The sequence below is a fragment of the Rhinatrema bivittatum genome, chromosome 1 (assembly GCF_901001135.1).
Source record: "Rhinatrema bivittatum chromosome 1, aRhiBiv1.1, whole genome shotgun sequence".
Taxonomy (NCBI): Eukaryota; Metazoa; Chordata; class Amphibia; order Gymnophiona; family Rhinatrematidae; genus Rhinatrema; species Rhinatrema bivittatum.
In genome coordinates this window covers 730,570,702-730,584,881 of record NC_042615.1, presented here as the reverse complement: position 1 = coordinate 730,584,881, position 14,180 = coordinate 730,570,702, and positions in this window count along the sequence as shown.

Here is a 14,180-nt window from a genome sequence, read left to right as displayed (position 1 = left end):
AAGAGACGACTGAGGGGGGATATGATAGAGGTGTTTAAAATCATGAGAGGTCTAGAACGGGTAGATGTGAATCGGTTATTTACTCTTTCAGATAATAGAAAGACTAGGGGACACTCCATGAAGTTAGCATGGGGCACATTTAAAACTAATCGGAGAAAGTTCTTTTTTACTCAACGCATAATTAAACTCTGGAATTTGTTGCCAGAGAATGTGGTTCGTGCAGTTAGTGTAGCTGTGTTTAAAAAAGGATTGGATAAGTTCTTGGAGGAGAAGTCCATTACCTGCTATTAAGTTCACTTAGAGAATAGCCACTGCCATTAGCAATGGTTACATGGAATAGACTTAGTTTTTGGGTACTTGCCAGGTTCTTATGGCCTGGATTGGCCATAAGATGCTGGGCTTGATGGACCCTTGGTCTGACCCAGTATGGCATTTTCTTATGTTCTTATGTTCTTTGGACGCACAGTTACCGCCACTAATGGTGCTGGTAAACAAGAAGCCTAAGCGCCTTTCTCTTTGCGTTACCTGTCATATTAGGGCTTCCTGGTCTGACCTGTCTTCCAGTATGTGTCAGCGCTGTTTGGATGCTCATGGGGAGTTGTCTTCCTTGGATATTGCTAAGCCTGGATCCTCCCATTCTGATGATGGTCTGGTTAAGGCTTTAGCTTGGAAGTATGCCAGATTTTGGTATTCCCTTGACTGGCTCCTCCGCAGAAGATGGCAGTTCAGTTGGGCCTGCTCCAGTACCTTCTAGACTTGGCCTGGATCCGGCCGCTTTTTTCTAGGTGGAGTTTTTTCAGGGTCTGCAGGCCTTTGTTCAGGCGCAGTCCTCCACTTCGCTCACTCCTGTCAGTTTGGATCCTCAGCCAGTGACCCTTCCCTCTTCCACTCCTACGGTTAAGCTCCGAGGCATGTCTCGGTTTTCCACGGGTATCCCTGGTAGGGATCCGGATAGCATGGTTGATAAGGCGGATCCTGATTCCTTGGAAGATGGGGAAATTCCTCCTGGTTTGTAGCTGTATTGGACCATGTTATGATTTTTTCATAGAGATGAACTGCTGGCCATGATTTCCCAAACCTTGAAAATCCTGGGAGTGCTGGGGCAGATTCAATGTCCGAGCTGAAGAAGATTCCCAGTTTGGTTTTCTTGTGAAAAGTCTCTTGCTTTTTTCCTGTTGTGGACGCCATTCAGGAATTGATTGTTCTTGAATGGGACACCCTGGAGTCAAATTTCAAAGGGGATCGGGCATTGGAAGGCCTCTACCCTCTGGATCCGACTGTGAGGGAACGTTTGTGTTTTCCCAACATGGATGAACTGGTCTGCGCCGTCTCTAAATGGACAACTATCCCCGTGGAGGGAGGAGCAGCCTTGAAGATGTGCATGATAGACAGATTGAATCTATCCTTAAGCAAGCCTTTGATGCAGTGGCAATGACGTTACAGGTTGCTTTATGTTGTGCTCTGGTGGCATGTTCTTGTCTGTTTCTCTCTCAGGAGGTGGATGATTCTGAGGTGAATTCAAGAGCTGCCACCTTTTTAGCAGATGCGGGCTGTGATTTGGTCTATACCTTGGCCAATGGAGTGGCTTCGGTGGTTGCGGCCAGTCAGCTATGGTTGCAAATTGGTCTGCTGATGCAGCCTCCAAAGCTAATCTAACAAAAGTTCCCTGTAAAGCCTTACTCTTGTTTGGGAGCGAGTTGGAGAAGCTGGCCAGTAAGTGGGGCGAATCTCCAGTTCCCCAGGTACCAGAGGATAAGAAGCAAATGCAGCATCCCATTTCTATGAGGCGTTGTCTCCAGGGTTCCAAGTGTTTTCATCCCTTCAGAATTTCGACATTTCAGAGCACTCAGCCTTTTGGTAGGTTGCAGTCTGTTGCGTCCGTCGGTCACAGACGGCTGTGGCCACTCTGCCTCATCTCTTTTTTGCCTTTCTCTGCCTCCATGGGTAAGATGGCTGGTGCCGAGTGCCGAAACCCTCGGCATCTCCAACTCAGCATGGACAGCCCCGTCCACCATGCTCCTTCCTGTGGCCTCCTAGGGCACGCTCGCGCACGCTGCCTACGCTTATCTACATGTCATGGCGGGAACCTCGGGGGCGTCCCCACCGCATAACGTTCATACCTCCGGGTATTTAAACCTCCGCTCTGCTCAGAAGGAACGAGTTAGCAAGGACTTCGGTTTAGCTACTCTGACCACTTCTAAGCTGCATGCTTAGACTCCTCGCTACCCTCCGGGGTTTCTTGCTCCTGAAGAAGCTCTGGGCTCCCGCTCCTCGGGGGCCTCTCGCTTCCAACTACCCTTCGGGGTTTCTACCACTAACTAGACAACCGCTCCTCGGGGGTCTTTCTTCTCTTTTCAGGATTCTGTGCTTCCAGGTACTCGCTCCTCAAGGGCCTATCCTGCACCTCGGACCTCGGGTCCCACTGTCACCATCCACCAGGGGGATTCCTGCACTATTCTTCAGTGAGTACCTCTATGATCCAGCTCTCCAATTCCACTCATCAGGTTCGGCTTATCCCGCTCTGCAGAACACTACCAACCTTCTACATCTGGGTGAGACCTAGTCATCTGTCTGAACATATTGGCACCTTGCTGGACTTCAGTGCTATATCCTCCTGCATCATTACCATCAATCTACAGCAGTACAATAAGCTTTCCATCTTCAGTGTCTGCTCTGAGTCTAGCCTATCGCTGTGGTTCCCCACAGGGCCCCTCCCTGTGGGAGGAGTCATCACCACTGCGACTAAGAGTCCACACTATGCCTCAACAGCCCAAGAGGAGGGAGCTCGGGTGGTGGATTGTCCCGAGTTTCCCAATGAAGGTTTGCCGACCCACCTTCAGGAAGTGGAGATAGGTGGACACCTATCTCTCTTTTATCAGAGGGGTGGAGATCGCATTAGATCAATGTCCTGGAAATGAATCGGGAAGGATATGTGCTGGAATTTCGCAGCATTCCTCAGGACGTGTTCCTGTTGTCTCCTTGCCACTCTCCACAGAAGAAACAGGAGGTGGCATCCATGCTCATCCGGCTGAGGGCTGTGTTTTCCGTGCCTACGTCTCTGGAAAATATGGGGCACTATGCTATTTATTTTATTGTGCCCAAGAAGGAAGGTTCTTTTCAGCTTATCCTGGAGCTCAAGAGTGTCAACCGGCATCTGCGGGTGACTCATTTTCACATGGAAACCTTACGCTCTGTGATAATGGCCATGCAATCGGGAGAATTTCTGACCTCCCTGGATCTGTCTGAGGCCTACCTTCATATTCCTATCCATTTGGAGCACCAACATTTCCTGCACTCCATTATCCCTTTCGGTTGCTGCCTTTTGGTCAAGCTACCACCCCCAGAATGTTTTCTAAGGTTATGGTGGTTGTGGCGGCGGTGTTGAGGAAAGATGGCTGATTTGGGCCAAGTCTTTGGAAGAAAGCTGCCTGGTGACTAATGAGAATTTAGGTTAATTACTGTTTTAAGAATACTGCCCCATGTTGACTAGTAACTGGAATAAAAAGGCCTGAAGAGAAAAAAATTCAGCCCAGAGATAGAACAACTGAGGCTGAGAGCGGCATGAGAGTGCAGAGTGAATGCCTGATAAGAAAGGTGCCAAGAAAGTTACAAGAAACAATGGAAGCACTGAGTAAGCATAATATATGATGTCTGAGAGGCACATGAAAGAAAATTACCAGCAAACGTAAGGGATGAGAGAGGGGAAGGGGAAGCATATGCGAGCCTCGTTTAACAGTATAAAAGACTAAGGCAAATTTAAAACGATAAGTAAACTGGCATTGCTCACAAAATACTATATTCTGTAAGCTGGGCTTCGTTTAATTCCATAAGGAAAACACAATCTTGATTTTCTTTATAGTTTCTGCTATCTTAACTTTGTATGCATGCATGAAATAAACAAATCCTGCCAGCAATTATAGATCTCTAAGCTACTTAATAAATGTTCAGTTTTGAAACTGAAAGTCTGTTTCATCACTGGCTCTCTCTGGGGAGGAAACCAGGCTGGGTAAGTTTCAAGGTTTTAACATTTTGGTAGCATAGGATGGTTTAAGCGTGACAGGTCCAGTCGGAACCGCAGGTACGGTTGGAAGAATCGGAACAGCGTGTACGGGCAGAATTAATCGGGACCAGAGGTCTGACTAATCAAGACCTAACGGGACCACGGGCACGATTAGGCACCAAGTGAGGTTCATGAGACCACATGAGTATTTTCCTTTACATATGTAAGTATTTTTATTTACATTTATTGTAGCTTGAAGTTGGCAATTTGTTTGTTTTAAGGCATTCTAAGTTTAAATTCATTATGTCACAAGGTATAGGATTCTCCAGTCCCCTTGCATTGAAGTTAAAAGCATTTCTAAGTATTGTAAGAATTGGGCAGTGTGGGCGGAACAGGATGCATTCATGAGCTGGCCTGAGGACAGCAGCTTTACAGCCCTGGTTCTGCAACAATTGCTACAATTCTTTAAGCATAAAAAGACAGGAAAGTCTTTAACACAACATTTGCATTATTTTAACATGTTTATGGTTACACGGGAGCATAGGATAGGCACCGGATTAGATTCCCAGAGTTCAGGATCAGTTCCATGCTCCCCTCCCCCTTATGAGAGCAAGGAATCAGGATTTAACCCCTGGTTGGCCTATAGTGCAGGGAGCCTTACATTTACAGCCTTATAGCCTTGGACTGTTTGTTTTTATAGTTTGTAAAAAGGATTGTATGTTGCTCATAGTAGCTAGTTTTGTTTGAAGACTGTAGTTTCTCAGCCCTGAGTGCCTTTCTCTTTCAACAAAGCAGATGTTTGAAATTGTTTATACAGAGATCTGATAGAGCTGAGATAAGATTCCTTTTTACTTTTCTGCTTTAATATATTATAAATCACGTGGTTAGAACAGAATAGGATTTCTTTCTTTAGATAAAATAGTCACAGTAGTTTCTTTAGTAAATGAAAATAAAGTCTTCCCAGGTGATTAGACTGAAAAAGAAAGCATTTTTACTATTTGCCTTTATTTTGGATATTATCTATTGGCATTCCGGCTTCCTGCTTTGCACTATAGAATTGTGAGACATGTTTGTGCAAAATGTGCTCATCTGAAGCTATTTTCATATAATAATTAGATTTCGAAAGGCTATAAATATTTAATTTATTATCAGAAATGGATATATTGCTTTTTCTTGTTTCAGAATTCCTAGGGGAGTTAATTACTAGTGTTAAAGTTTAAAACTTGAAAGGACAAGGCAGTTAAGGGGTTAACAGCAGAGAGAAAGGGGGGTGAGTGGGGAATGCAGGAAAGTGTTTCCTAGGAGAAGAGAAGACACAAACGGAGGAGAAAACTCCATTCAATGAATTAATCTTTCAGTTTAAAAACAGATTTAGCAAGAATGTTTAGTTTCATTTTCAGTGAATAAAAATCTGTATCTTGTCAGTACAGGGAATACAGAATTGATTGAGCTTTTTCTTTTTGGAAAGCGTTTTGTTTGTTTGAACAACAGAGTGTTACTACTGTAAGTTTTTGACGATGCGAGTAAGTGTAACTGATGGAGTAAGTTATGGCATGGTAATGTTAAATATATATATATTCAATGCTAAAATATGTCAGTTAGAAATTGTCATATCCTGACCCAAGATGGCCGCCACACGGTGAACACGCAGCCTGCCGAGCTCCGCGTCTTTTTCCTTTTTATCTCGCCTGAAGTGATTTTTTGGATTTCTATCTAGTCTCCATGCCACACACAAAGCGTAAGGCTAGAATTAGAGAGGCAATGGTCTCCACTCCTGTTATACCTGTTCGACAGACGCGGATCGAGGATGTGCTACCGGGTTTGCTGATAGAGCCGGTGAGGGGAGCCGCTGGCGTTAATGGCGGTGAGCGGATGCCACACGCCCTGGCTGAAGAGATCTCATTGAGTCCCGGCGAGCTGACTACCCCCTCTCTATCTTGCAAGCCCCCGGGTTGTGAAGGGGGAGAACAAATGCAAGAAACCTCGTTGAACCTATCCTTGAGAACACCGGAGGAGCCCCAGAGAGACGGCTTGAATATCACGCCGGCTTCGGAGAGGCTAGAGAGTGTAGGCTCCAGGGGAGGAGAGATGGGTTCAAAGCGAGAGGAGCGAGAGGAGGAAAATCTTCTGGATAAAGGAGGTGAGGAAAACGTTATACACGTAATATTGGAACAATCTTTAACAACACCAAAAAAGATTACTTCTGAAGAAATATGGAAGGCTTTAATACAAATGAATAAAGCTATAGTTGATTTAACTAATGTTGTGAAACAGAACATAGAAAAATCTAAAAATCTGGAAAAGGAAGTTCAGAAAAATGATTCTCATATTTTACTGTTGGAGAAAGATATTAGAGATATTAAGGAAGTGAATACTAACTTAATAAAGTCGGATTCAAATGTGAATGGAAAGATAGATTTTTTGGAGAACCAGTTGAGAAGAAACAACTTAAGAATACTGAACTTTCCAAAAACAAAATGGCTGCCATTAAAGGATTTAATCAAAAGTTACTTTAAAAATGTTTTATTGTTCACGAAAGAATTACCAACCGTGACAAGAGTGTACTACACTCCAGGAGGGAAAGTGGAAGAGAGAGAACATCAAGCGGTACAGTTGGATGAAGCCATTTCCCCTGATAATTTAACTGACTTCCTTGAAAAATCATATGAGGCTAGAATTTCAGAACGTGCAACAATCTCTCTGACCTTCCTCCAAATGTCTGACAGAGACGAAGTGTTAAGGAGATCCTTTAAAAAGCAGACTGAGTTGTTCTATGGATACCAAGTTAGAGTTTTCCCGGACGTTACTAAAAGAATTCAAGAAAAAAGGAAAGCCTTCTTAGCTCTGAGAAATGAAATAGTGACCAGAGGAGCAAAATTTTACTTGAAATATCCTTGTCGATGTATTCTGGTACACAATAATAATAGATATGTATTTACCGAATTGGAACAGTTATGTGTATATCTAGATTCCCACTCCGACTAATATCCAGAAGTATTGGCTTGAAATATTATGAATCGGCAAATAACCGTGTGTCTATATTATTTGGTTAAATTTCCTATATTACCGCTAATTTTCCTGGGTCTCCCATTTACTTATAATGTTGGAAGATATTATGTTTCTGGAAATTGTATTACTTGAAAATGGTATACTTTGTTTTTTCCTATTTACTTTGATGATGTTTCAATTGTTTGAAATTTGAAAATTCAATAAATAAAAAATTAAAAAAAAAAATTGTCATATCCTAATGATGCCAGATCACATCCCTGTTTTTCTATTTGTCTGTAATAAGAGTTAATCACACAAAAATATATCCTGGCCAGTATTAAATGACTACTGAGAGAATTGAGGCTGTTTTGAAAGTACAGGTCCCTGGAACATTGAAAAAGTTATGAGCATTCCCTGGAATGGTATCACTGGTAGGGGTTGGTCTTAGCAGTCAGGGCTCTGGCTATTACAAAGCATCCAAAGGTTTGGTCATCATACCTGCACACCTAAAGTGCCCCCTAGGCCCTTTCTTGCAAATCCAAATTGATTTTATCAAATTGCCTTTATGTCAAAATTACAAGAATGCACTAACAATGTTTTTCTTTTTCTCAGGGTGGGTGGAGGCTTTCCCAGTAGTGAAGGCAGATATCTCTGTAGCTAAGATTCTGCTGAGAAAAGTTATTCCAAGATATGGAATTCCAGAATCAATTGATAGTGATCGCCGGCGGTGAAAGCAGCTTCCAGCAGCCCCCGATGGCGAAGGTGGATGAACGCATGCCTGTATGTGCAATTTGGGCGCTCAAGGCAGTGAAGGCACATGAGCGCACGCCGTGCGTGACGTCACGGCGTTCGGTCATGCACTTTCACAGCCTTGAGCGCCCAAATTGCATGTACAGGCGTGCGTTCATCCACCTTCACCGGCGGGGGCTGCTGGAAGCTGCTTTCGCTGCCGGCTGCCCCCGGGAGGAGGGGAGAGAGGACTGTTTGTCATTTACATGCAGTAAGTTTACTTTTGTTGCACTTTATTCACATTAAAACTTGGCTCTTTAAACAAGCCTTTACAGAACCATAAACACTTCCACCTCAGCTAGTAAGAGTCTTGCTGCAGGTCTCATGTGTGATTCTGATGTGCTTTTTTGTTTTTGTTTTGTTTTGTTTATTCTGCTAAATGAGTCGTTTGAGCCTATATGCTTATATTACAATGTTAATTTTGAATCTATTTACCCTTTTCCAAGTTCCATATCCTTGTTCTCTGTAATGCCTCTTGGCAAAAATGTATGTTTCTGTTTCAATGTAAACCGATGTGATCTGTATTCCATACAGGAACACCGGTATATAAAAATCTAAAAATAAATAAATAAATAAATTTGCTTTAATAACATGTCGAGTCGATTTCGCCGTGCGCCTTGCTTCAGGAGGGGGGGGAGAGAGGACTGTTTGTCATTCACATGCAGTAAGTTTACTTTTGTTGCACTTTATTCACATTTTCTTTAATAACATGTCGAGTTGATTTTGACCGGAGCCTGCCTATTGCTGTCTCTCTCTGCCGGGGCTTGCCTGACGCTCCACACTAACGCAGGGGTAAGGGTAGGCGGTAAATTAGCAGGTTAAACACGCGGCAAAACTGCAGGTTAAAAAGGCGATAATTGGGGTGCACATTACTGTATGGGAGGGAATAACTAATCTGATCGTTTACATACCATTTACATGCCGCGGACGGAAAGGGTTTCCCGTTGATTTAAAGAAGCGGTAAGGATGGGTTAAAAGGGATAGTGAATCGCAGGTTGGACTAACGCGGCCAAATTGTGAGTAGAAAGCGGGTTAGAAGCAGGGTAACCGCGGCCGCACTTTACTGTATCGGCCTGCTAATAATGAATTAAGAGGCTATGCTTTGATGTCAAAATAATACACCATATTGGGAGAACTGTATACGCCATATGTCATTGATTTCAGAAATCATCCCATCCTTTGCCACAGAAGCCATCTTACACCCTTCATTATATGAACTGAAATGTTCACACTTCTTGCCTGATTTTCTCTTTGTTTGTCTTGTTCTATGCCTTACACCTAGATGTTGTTTTCCTTGGTTTTATAAGGCAATGTACCTTTATTTGACATATGATAACTGATTGTCATAACAAATATATTTTTATGATATACTGAGTCAATATCTAGTTAGGTTCCTATTTACAGATGCCATTATTTAGATTTTCAAATTAATGATATAGTCTGAATTAATGCAGTTTTTATTAGTCTTTACATTCCAAGCGTTTTGTAGCATTTTCCAGTCCTATAACTTCTAATACGTATATGTATTTACTTGTTGAGTCAGCTAAATGATTGCTTGATATGTTCTTCTTTACCTTTATCTATGGAAGCTGGTCTGATCACATTCAAGGGTCAAGAAGGATGTATAATTCTTTCTCCCTCATTTCTTGTTTTTATTTTCTTGACTTCTTTCACTTTCCTGTGCAGGGACTCACCCAGATGGTTTGGTAGCCCTACAAGGACATTAAGCATACTGAGCACTTCCCCACAGGGTGGGCTGGCACTTGTTTCACTGTAAATGTTTTATCCTACACACACATTATCCAAATTTGTCTGTAATTCCAAATGTTTACTCTAATTATTCCCAATTGAAGAGAGAATTGCAACAGTCGTTAGATTTCCTTAATTCTAACAAAATCTCCCTACTTACTGAAGGTCAAAATGTAGGGTTAGCCATTACAGGTGTCATTCCATTAGTTACAGGGATTACTTTTTCAATTTATGGTACAAAAATACAGCACTTTTAAGCCATTTTAGAAGTTATGGTTTATGAGTATGCTTTTAACTAGACTATTAATGAATTATCACAGCCATATGCAGAACCGAATGATTATCTCTTATTATCCGAAGGCGGAGTATGTATTATTGTAAAAGGACAATGTTGTGTTTTCGTTGATGATAATTCTGATTTAGTGATGGATTCAGTCAAACGCACCAAGGCATGGCGTCTATCTACCTGATGGGAATAGCTGGTAATCTGGCTCACATCCCTAGGGGAAATTGCAGGGGTTTCTTGTGGTTTGCTCTGGTCCTTCTTATGGTTGTGATAGTAGTGTGTATGTGTTTGCTACCTGTTTATTGTTTATGGGCCCAAACAATGTCTCCTATTACCTTGAACACGATCAACATTCAGAGGTCAAGTATGACACAGAACCTCTATGCTTCCCTCGATATAGCAGCTTCCCTGGAAAGGGATCTTCTCAGGATGAGTCATGTTGACAATGACGAGTAAGATCAGAGTATGCATTCTGACAACCTAAGAAGTCGCATGGCCCCGATGGTGATGATTGTCCCAATCATCAAGAGGGAAATGAGGATTTAGGTTAATTACTGCTTTAAGAAAACTGTCCCATGTTGACTAGTAACTGGAATAAAAAGGCCTGAAGAGAAAAACATTTAGCCCAGAGACAGAACAACTGAGGCTGAGAATGGCATGAGAGTGCAGCGTGAATTCCTGATAAGAAAGGTGCCAAGAAAGTTACAAGAAACGAAGCACTGAGTAAGCATAATATATGATGTCTGAGAGGCACATGAAGGAAAATTGCCAGCAAACGTAAGGGATGAGAGAGGGGAGGGGGGGGAAGCATATGCGAGCCACATTTAACAGTATAAAAGACTAAGTCAAATTTAAAACTATGAGTAAACTGGCATTGCTCATAAAACAGTATATTCTGTAAGCTGGGCTCAGTTTACTTCCATAAGGAAAACACAATCTTGATTTTCCTTATAGTTTCCGATATCTTAACTTTGTATGCATGCTTGAAATAAACAAATCCTGCCAGCAATTATAGATCTCTAAGCTACTTAATAAATGTTATGTTTTGAAACTGAAAGTCTGTTTCATCACTGGCTATCTCTGGGGAGGAAACCAGGTGGGGTACGTTTCAAGGTTTTAACACTAACAAGACGATCTCCTTGTTGCAGGAGCTCAGTTGGGTGGTGAACCTGGCCAAGAGCAGCCTCCAGCCTTCTCAGTCGTTGGAATACCTGAGAGTTCAGTTCGACATGAGGTAGGGCAAGGTTTTTCTGCTGGATGCACGGATCCAGAAGTTGATGTCCCAGGTACGTCAGTTGGTGAACACTATAAGCCTAACGGTATGGTAATATCTACAGGTGCTCGGTTTAATGGCGGCAACTCTGGAAGTAGTGCCATGAACGAGGGCGCATATGCGTCCTCTTCAGCAATCACTGCTGTCTCGTTGGAACTCGCAGTCTCAGGACTATTCGGTGTGCCTCCACTTGTCGATGGGAATCTGTTCTCACTTCCAGTGGTGGTTACAGGGGAGGGTCTTTCTCCTCTCCAAATTGGTTGCTTCTCACGACAGATGCAAGTCTTCAAGGTTGGGGAGATCATTGTCAGGGACGTTGGTTGGCCGAGGAGGCCTTCTGGATCATCAATTGTCTGGAAGCCAGGATAGTCTGGTTGGCATGCTTGCAGTTCAGCCACAGACTGCAGGGCTGAGTAGTCCATGTGATGTCAGATAACGAGATGATGGTGGCCTACATCAATTGCTAGGGAGGAACCAAGAGCCATCAAGTGTCGCTGGAAGTAGATTAACTTATGGAATGGGCGGAAGAGCATCTGCAGATGCTCTTGGCCTTCCCCACCGCTGGAAAGGAAAATATGTGGGCAGACTTTCTCAGCAGAGAGAGAGTCTGGAACCCGGAGAGTGGGTGTTGTCCGCCGAGGCGTTTCAGCTGATAGTGGATCGATGGAGCCTTCCATCCCTAAACCTGTTGGTGATTTCTCACAATACAAAGGTTCCTCGCTTCTTCAGTCGTAGGAGAGATCTGTGGTCCAGCTCTGGCTGGACAGAGAGATGCTGTATGCCTTTCCTCCGTGGCCCTTGGTGGGCAGGATTGTTCGCAAAATCGAAGACCATGGGGCTAGTATTCCTGGTGGCTTCGGATTAGCTCAGGTGTCCATGGTATGCAGATCTGCAGAGATTCCTGGTAGAGAAACCCCTTCGTCTTCTGCTGCACAGGGATCTGTTGCAGCAGGAACCGGTTCTTCACGAGGATCCAAAGCGATTCTGTCTTACGGTTTGGCCCTTGAGAGGACTCACCTGTCGAAGCATGCATATTCTTCTGCGATGATTGCTACTTTGCTCCTCGCTTGGAAGTTCTCCACTTCTCTAGCATATGTGTGGGTTTGGAGAGTGTTTGAGTCCTGGTGCAAGGAGCGCGGTGTTCTTCCTCATTCTGTAAAGATCCTGCTTATTCTGGATTTTTAATATATACTAATTTCTCACCATATAAGGAACTTATAAAATGCAATTACTGTATGAAGTTAAGCAACCTTCATATTGCACTAGGTTCCTAGATAATATACCAGGTAACCTAACAGAGCTAGAATTGCTTCTGTGTGCGATGTTGTTCAGACAGCGAGCGGCAATGGGAACTTGAAAGGAACCCATTCGCAGGACATTTAACTCACAGCCCCGGCTGGGGAACATAATCGCAAACTTTAAAGGGACCTTATCATCGGATTTACAGTTCATCGCGGCACATGGCAGCAACTTTCAAGTTAAGTATTTCACTGACTTTAATAGCTAAGAAGCTGATGCTAGCCTGACAAAGCATTCTAAGCAAACTATGATTATACAACATCGCACACAGAAGCAATTCTAGCTCTGTTAGGTTACCTGGTATATTATCCAGGAACCTAGTGCTATATGAAGGTTGCTTAACTTCATACAGTAATTGCATTTTATAAGTTCCTTATACGGTGAGAAATTAGTATATATTATTGATATTGGTTGTTTTTCTCACCATAAGAGGTTTTGTCTTTATATAGCATTCTGGATTTTTTGCAAGATGGATTGAATAAAGGATTGGCCCTTAATTCCTTGAAGGTTCAGGGTATGGCTGTTACATGTTTCAGGGGCATGGTGAATGGTATCTCCTTATTGTCCTATCCTGATGTGGCCCGTTTCTTGAAGGGGGTAAAGCACCTTCAGCCTCCCTTGAGAGTGCTGGATCCCTTGTAGTTTCGATCGCTGCACAGCCTTTCCTTGTGATTACTACATTGAAGACAGTATTCCTGGTGGCTATATGTTCTGCGCATTGCATTTCCGAGCTGCAGGCCTTGTCTTGCCAGGAGCTGTTTCTTCGGGTGACTCCAGGGATATTATAGCTGGGTACCATTCCGTCTTTTTTGCTTAAGATGATTTCGGAGTTTCATTTGAATTGGTCCATTTCCTTGCTGTCCCTGGATAAGGCTTCCAGTAGTATTAACCATTCCCCATGTTCTTTTATATTCCTTGTTAACAATCTCCATATTATAAATGTTTAATGTATTTGACAAAGGAAACACATGATTTCCTGCATTTTTTGTTTTAATGTAAACCGATGTGATATGTAAAATCGAACACTGGTATATAAAAATCAATCAATAAATAAATATCAACTCCTATGTTCCTTGGATGTCAAGAGACTTGTATGCTATCTGGAGGTTTCTGAATCTTTCCGAAAGCCGGATTGCCTGTTTGTCCTTCATGGTGGAGGGAAGCATCTGCTGGAGACGGAGAATACTGGCAAGCTGGGGTCACTGCAGGAGTTTATACACTGTGATGTCAGCTTGCTCCTTCTCCATCTGCTGGCAGGGGAGCATAACCCACTGGTCTTGAGTCCATCTGTTTACGCTAAGGAAAACAAAATTATCAGGTAAGTAATTTCTCCAGTTTAATCTACCTATTGGCTTTCCAGTTCATGCCTACATTCTTGCAGTTTCCTCTAAACCTTCCCTGAACAACTATTTTTATTAGATGTTTTCTCAGCTTTTGACACCATAAACCATGCAGTTTTAATAGAGCGCTTAAGGGCTTAGATCTGTAGTGCTTGCAACGTTTACATCATTCCTAACAAATCATGCTCAAAAAGTTATGATGTGCAGTTGTTGCTCAACCACTATAACTTTGCTCTTTGGTGTCCCATAAGGAATTCCTTATCGGTGATATTGTTTAATATCAATCTCTGGCCACTTTGTAAAGTTCTGGCTATTTTAGAGGTGAGTTAAAATCTGTTCTGATGATGTACAGTTCTACTGGCCAATTACCACCTTGATTTCTGACTCATTACAGAAAATAGCTCATTCCTCATCGCACCAGACCAGTCTATATGAATAGGTTATGTCCCCTGGCCA